The 7,048-nt window shown below is 55.8% G+C and overlaps 1 long non-coding RNA gene across 1 annotated transcript; it reads left to right on the top strand.

The window, feature by feature from the left end:
- The first annotated feature begins 2,978 nt into the window (after positions 1–2,978).
- On the top strand, positions 2,979–6,046 carry LOC120967465 (uncharacterized). Its single transcript, XR_012186829.1, has 3 exons — positions 2,979–3,250; positions 4,365–4,436; positions 5,725–6,046. It is a non-coding gene; the product is annotated as an uncharacterized lncRNA (long non-coding RNA).
- Positions 6,047–7,048: the final 1,002 nt, after the last annotated feature.

The raw sequence follows: 7,048 nt of genomic DNA, 5'->3' as shown, positions 1-7,048 counted from the left end.
GGCGAGATTCGCCTCTCCGACGAGCCCGCGTCTGATGCGGGCACCGATGGCCCTGAGAGCCGCCTCGTGAGCCTACTCGATCAGCTCCACGTCGCCAGCGAGCCTGCTGCTGTCTTGGAGTCGGTTGGCTCCACCGACCCGATGTTGGTCGACTCCGACACGGCGTCGCTCGACGCGTTCCCCACCAACGTGGTGGTCTACGACGAGCCGCTTCCTCGCGCGGACAGCGGCGGCAGCACCGTCACGGAGGTGCTCGTCATCAGCCACGGCGAGCACTCTGGCGGAGGTGGCCAAGATCCGTTGCAGGCGGCGATACAAGACCTGACTGCGCCCATCTTGGAAGACGCCGACGCCGAGATGCTGGAGGCACGCCGCGTCGAGCTCGTGGAGAGAGCCAACTAGCTGGCCAGCATGAGACACCTTTCAGAGGCCTACATGCGTGAGATGGACTGTGCCGTCGGTGGCACGCCGGCTCCTGGTGGGCCTAGTCGCATTGGCCAGATCCGGCAGCGTGGCGCGACCATCGCCAGCTTGTTCGGGACAGATCGTCCCGTCTACGCCACGCCTACAGAAAACATACGGGCTGCCCAGGCGGTAGCAGACGAGCTAGACAAGCTCGAGGGCGACGAGCGTTGCCACATGACGGAGCGGGTCCAGCAGCTCCTCGACGCGGCTGCTGAGCAGCAAGACGCCGGGTGCCGCAATGAAGCGTCCAACCGGCGAAACGACAACCCGCCTCCTCGCCGAGACCAAGGCGCGATGTCCCGGACGCCGACTGGTGGCGTCCGCGATAGAAGAGACAAGGAGCCGGCTGCTAGCCCAGCCGGACTCGCATCACCATCGAGCGCGACCAAGATGGCCGCCCAAGAGTAGTGCAGCGACGAGACGATTGTCCGCCTCCTCCTCCCCGCAGGGAAAGGCGCATTTCCCCGCCGCCTGTTGATCACCCGTCACTCGGCGACCGCCTTGGCCACCGAGAAGGAATCGGGGAAAACGACGCCCGCCACCGAATCGATCGCCTCAATCGATCCTTGGCGCTAGAAGAAGAAGATGAGCTGGGTCCGCCTTGCTTCGGCCCCCGCATCCGAGACGAACCTTTCCCCAAAGGGTTCACGCTCCCGAGAGATACACCCAAGTACACCGGCTCCGTGAAGCCGGAGGACTGGCTGGTCGACTACTCCACAGCCGTCAGCATCGTGAACGGCAACAAGCGCGTTGCCGTGAAGTACGTTCCGCTTATGCTCCAGGGCATGGCCTGGACATCGCTGAACAGCCTGAAGCCCCGCAGCATCAACAGCTGGGTTGATTTCACTGAAGCATTCATCCGCAACTTCACCAGCACGTACAAGCGGCCGCCCAAGCCTCGCCAACTCTCCTTGTGCGTCCAAGGCCCCAACGAGTCGACTCGCGACTATCTTATGCGTTGGGCCGAGTTGCGCAACTCGTGCGAGGGTGTGCACGAGGTGCGGGACATTGAGTACTTCACTGCCGGGTGCCGAGAGGGCACCCTCCTCAAGCACAAGCTTCTCTGCGACGAGCCGGCGACCCTCGACGAACTGCTGATCATAGCAGACAATTACGCCATGGCCGACTCCTCCATGAAGGCGGAGATTCAAGTCAATGTGTCGGGCAAGGTGGCCCCTCAAGCTCCTCGGACCCCGGCTGGTGACACCAGTCGGAGACAGCAATCAAACGATAACAAGCGCAAGGCCATGCAGCCGGCTTCCTCAAGCCGGCAGGTGGCAACAGTCGAAGATCAGCAGCCAGAAGGGCCGCCTCCTCCCAAGCGCCAGAAGGGCGGCAAGCCCAACTGGCTGCCCGCTTTCTCATACGAGCAGACTCTGGATGCACCTTACAAGTTCCATAGCGGTGCGAAGCCGTCCAATCACACTACTCGGAAGTGCCACTGGCTCACCAGGATCGCCAAGGGCGACGGACTCCAGCCTCCTCCGCCAGCCGGCCCGCCGCCTCCTCCTCCTCAGCAGCCGGCGGCCCGGCCAGTCGGTGCCATACAAGATGATTATCTCGAGGAGCATGGGGCCTACATCGTGTTCACCAGCGTGGCCGACGACAGGCGCGGCAGACAGCGGCAGCAGCTAGATGTGAATGCGGTAGCATTAGAGACCCCCCGAGTTCATGCATTGGTCGGAGAAGCCCATCAGCTGGAGCAGAGCTGACCACTCGGAGGTGATGCCAAATCCCGGCTCTTATGCCTTGGTGTTGGATGCCACATTTGCCACAGAGAGGCGCGCTGCTCGCTTCTCCCGAGTCCTGATAGATGGCGGCAGTAGCATCAACATTCTGTACAAAGATGTGACGCCCGGATAATTAAGCTACAGTGAACCTCTGCTAATGATGCCACATCACCTCGATTACCATTGCTAATCTCGCGTTAGTTCGAAAACCAGTTCGAATTCAAATTCAAAATCAAGCAAACAATAAAAGTTTTCAAATGTCAAAACTAAAATGTTCAATAGGTTGAAAATATTTACTAGATAATTTTCATGCCTTAACCAAATTTTTTAGAGATGTTTAAAATGGCCCTGGATATGAAAACAGTACCAAAATAGCCCCATTTTAAGTCATTTACTTTTTAATCAAAATACAAACAACTTCAAACCACTCCCAAACTTTTTAAGGCAGTAAGGTATATTGCATACTAAATATGGAGACCAGCCACACATTTTACAAACGTGGATTATTGTTAAAGTGCAAAAGAAAGTAAAATAGAAAACAAAGCAAAAACAAACAAAAGGAAACAAAATAAACGGAAAACCCCCTGGGCCTTAACCACCGAATCGGCCCAGGTGGCCTAGCCCAGCCCACTCACTCCCCTGCGGTCGTCCGCTTCCCCCTGTTCATCCGACCGAGGCGCGCAATCGCGCGAGGGCGTCGCCGTCGAACCCGCTCACCCCCACGTCTCGCTGTCGAGGGCATCGGCCTTATCCCCTCGGCCTCGTCAGCTTCCTCCCCCTCCCCTCGCGCAGATATTTCTCTTCCTCCTCCTCCGCCTATCCCCTCGCCCAGATCCCCTTTCCCCTCCTTCCGAGCTCCGCCATGGACGCCACGCCGGCGTAGCCACAGCCACCACCGCCCCGAGCCCCTCCGACGCGTTCACCAGCATCTCCGTTGTCGGCCACATCTTCGTCGTCCCTGTCCACCTTGACCACCACCGCGACCCGCTATCGACTCGCTGCTCCGACGTCTCCCGGTCCTCCCCGAGCTCGCATTCGCACGACTACAGGGCCCCGTGAGCTTCCCTTCCTCCCCTGACCCCCCTGTGCATCCGTTCTTCCGCGAATCCCTGACGCCCGAGCTCACCGCGAGCACGCAGTCGCCGAAGCACCTCTGCTGCCCCGCCGCGCTCCTTGGCCCCTGAACCGTTCTGGCCGCGCGCCCGCCCGCGCCCGTCGCTCCTCCTCGCCGCCGCACGCTGCCACTGACGCCCGCTGCTGTCGGAGTCCGCCTGCTTCCCCTTCCGCGCTCCCGTGCGCGCTAGAAGCGCTGCCCCCGCCGCTATTTTCCTCACGCCATGTTTCCGCTATCGCGTGCTGCACTGCCCCGCAGCACCTTGCGGCTCGCCCGCCCCGGCGGCGCCCTGCCGCACCCGTCGGCCCTCGCATCGCCCCGCCGCCCTGCTCCCCTCGCCGTGCGACCGCCCGTCCGCCCCACGCCTGCGCCCGATAGGCCTCCTATACGCGCCTCGTTAACCACTTGTTTCAGTGGCCTAATGGGCCACTGAACGGTGGGGCCCAACCCCCCTTTTTTTACAAAAAGAGGAGCAGAAACAAATGTAAATATAAAAAAACTAATTTATTTAATTAATTAATTAGTAATTAAGTGACCTAGTTAATCAAGTTAATTAACCTAACCTAATTAATCTGATTAGTTAACTAATTAACTGTTAATTAATTAGGCAGTCAATGACGATCGGGCCCACCATCCAGTTTGACTCAGTCAACCTGTTCACACTGCTGATGTCAGGATGACGTCCTCTTGATGCAGTAATAATAATTTAGAAAATGATTTAAAATTTTAAAAATTAATATAAAATAATCCGTAACTTGGATGAAAATACTTTATACAAGAAAGTTGCTCAGAACGACGAGACGAATTCGGATACGTAGCCCGTTCGCCCGCCACACATCCCTAACATAGCGAACACGCAACTTTCCCCCTCCAGTTCATCTGGCCGAAAACGCGAAACACCGGGGATACTTTCCCAGATGTTTTCCCCCTTCGCAAGTATCGCCTAGTACTGCGTTAGGTCACCCCTAGCACTGCGTATTGCCATGGTATGCTTTGTGATGCTTTGATTGCTCAGTTATTTATTGTGTTCCCCCTCCGTTACTTCTTTCCGGTAGACCCCGAGACCGCTGCCGGTACCCCTGTGATCGACTACATCAACGGCGAACCTTTCTTGCGAGAGCAACCAGGCAAGCCCCCTCCCCTTGATCACCAGATATCGCCTATTCTTCTCTCTACTTCTTGCATTAGAGTAGTGTAGCATGTTACTACTTTCGGTTAATCCTATTCTGCTGCATAGCCTGTCATTGTTGCTACAGTTGTTACCCTTACCTGCAATCCTAAATGCTTAGTATAGGATGCTAGTATTCCATCAGTGGCCCTACACTCTTGTCCGTCTGCCATGCTATACTACTGGGCCGTGATCACTTCGGGGGGTGATCACGGGCATATGCTATATACTTTATACTGTTACATTACTTATGATAATGTTCGGAGATGGGGGCTGAAGGGGCAGGTGGCTCCATCCCGGTAGAGGTGGGCCTGGGTTCCCGACGGCCCCCGACTGTTACTTTGAGGCGGAGCGACAGGGCAGGTTGAGACCACCTAGGAGAGAGGTGAGCCTGGCCCTGGTCGGCGTCCGCGGTTACTTCAAAATAACACGCTTAACAAGTTCTTGGTATTTGATCTGAGTCTGGCCATTTGGTCTATACGCACTAACCAACTACGTGGGAACAGTTATGGGCACTCGATGTCGTGGTATCAGCCAAAGCCTTCGTGACGTCAGCAACTGAGCGGCGCGCGCCGGATTGGAATAGAACGCCTGCTAGGCTAGGTCTGCTTCCGGCCGCCCACGCAACGTGCAGGTGTGCAATGGGCGATGGGCCCAGACCCCTGCGCCATAGGATTTAGACAGGCGTGCTGACCTCTCTATTGTGCCTAGGTGGGGCTGCAACGTGTTGATCTCCTGAGGCCGGGCATGACCCAGGAAAGTGTGTCCGGCCGAATGGGATCGAGCATGTTGGGTTATGTAGTGCACCCCTGCAGGGAAGTTTATCTATTCGAATAGCCGTGTCCCTCGGTAAAAGGACGACCCGGAGTTGTACCTTGACCTTATGACAACTAGAACTGGATACACCCTTCCAAGTGCCAGATATAACCCGGTGATCACTCTCTAACAGGGCGACGAGGAGGGGATCGCCGGCTAGGTTTATGCTATGCGATGCTACTTGGTGAACTTACCATCTACTCTCTTCTACATGCTGCAAGATGGAGGTGGCCTGAAGCGTAGTCTTCGACAGGATTAGCTATCCCCCACTTATTCTGGCATTCTGCAGTCCAGTCCATCGATATGGCCCTTTACACATATACCCATGCATATGTAGTGTAGATCCTTGCTTGCGAGTACTTTGGATGAGTACTCACGGTTGCTTTTCTCCCTATTTTCCCCCTTTCCTTTCTCTCGGTTGTCGCAACCAGATGCTGGAGCCCAGGAGCCAGACGCCACCGTCGACGATGACTCTTACTACACTAGAGGTGCCTACTACTGCGTGCAGGCTGCTGACAACGACCAGGAGTAGTTTAGGAGGATCCCAGGCAGGAGGCCTGCGCCTCTTTCGATCTGTATCCCAGTTTGTGCTAGCCATCTTATGGCAACTTGTTTAACTTATGTCTGTACTCAGATATTGTTGCTTCCGCTGACTCGTCTATGATCAAGCACTTGTATTCGAGCCCTTGAGGCCCCTGGCTTGTATTATGATGCTTGTATGACTTATTTTTATTTTAGAGTTGTGTTGTGATATCTTCCCGTGAGTCCCTGATCTTGATCGTACATGTTTGCGTGTATGATTAGTGTACGATTAAATCGGGGGCGTCACAAAAGATACCCTGGAAAAGTTGGGGATCAAGCAGAGACCTCTTCAGCCCAGCCGGACTGTTTTTCATGGCATAGTTCCTGGCCTTTCCTGCTCACCAGTCGGCAAGACTCAGATAGATGTCCTCTTCGGGGACAAAAATAATTTCCGCCGAGAGCTAGTCTGGTTTGAGGTGGTGGACCTTGAGAGCCCCTATCATGCACTGCTTGGCCGGCCTGCTCTGGCCAAGTTCATGGCGGTCCCCCACTATGCCTACCTCAAGATGAAGATGCCGAGCTCCAAGGGAATCCTGACCATAGCAGGAGATTACAAGAAGTCGTTCGCCTGCGCAGCAGAGAGCAGCCGGTTAGCCGAGTCCCTCATGATCGCGGCTAAGAAGCGGCTCCTTGACCGGGTAGTGGCAATGGCAGGCAAGCAGCCGGAAATGTCACCCGACCCCAAGGAGTCGGAAGCTGAGGGCTCGTTCAAGCCGGCCAAAGAGACAAAGAAGATACCCTTGGACCCGGAGCACTTGGAGAGGTACGCTGTCATAGGTGCGAACCTTGACAGCAAATAGGAAGGCGAGCTTGTCGATTTCCTCCGTGAGAATCGGGACATCTTTGCATGGTCCCCCAAGGACATGCCGGGTATTCCGACGGAATTCGCCGAGCACAAGCTACACGTCCGGTCAGATGCCAAGCCAGTCAGGCAGCCCTTGCACCGCCTGTCGGAGGAGAAGAGAAGAGTTGTTGGAGAAGAGATAGCCCGGCTTCTAGCAGCCGGCTTCATCATGGAGGTATTCTTTCCAGAGTGGTTAGCCTACCCAGTCCTAGTGCTAAAGAAGAACAAGTAGTGGGGCATGTGTATTGATTATACCAGCCTCAACAAAGCATGCCCCACAGACCCCTTTGCCTTACCAAGGATTGACCAAGTGATAGACTCCACAGCCG

The sequence above is a fragment of the Aegilops tauschii genome, chromosome 6, assembly GCF_002575655.3.
Source record: "Aegilops tauschii subsp. strangulata cultivar AL8/78 chromosome 6, Aet v6.0, whole genome shotgun sequence".
Taxonomy (NCBI): Eukaryota; Viridiplantae; Streptophyta; class Magnoliopsida; order Poales; family Poaceae; genus Aegilops; species Aegilops tauschii.
Note: the sequence above shows the minus strand (reverse complement) of the source record. Positions and strands in the feature narration are given on the sequence as shown.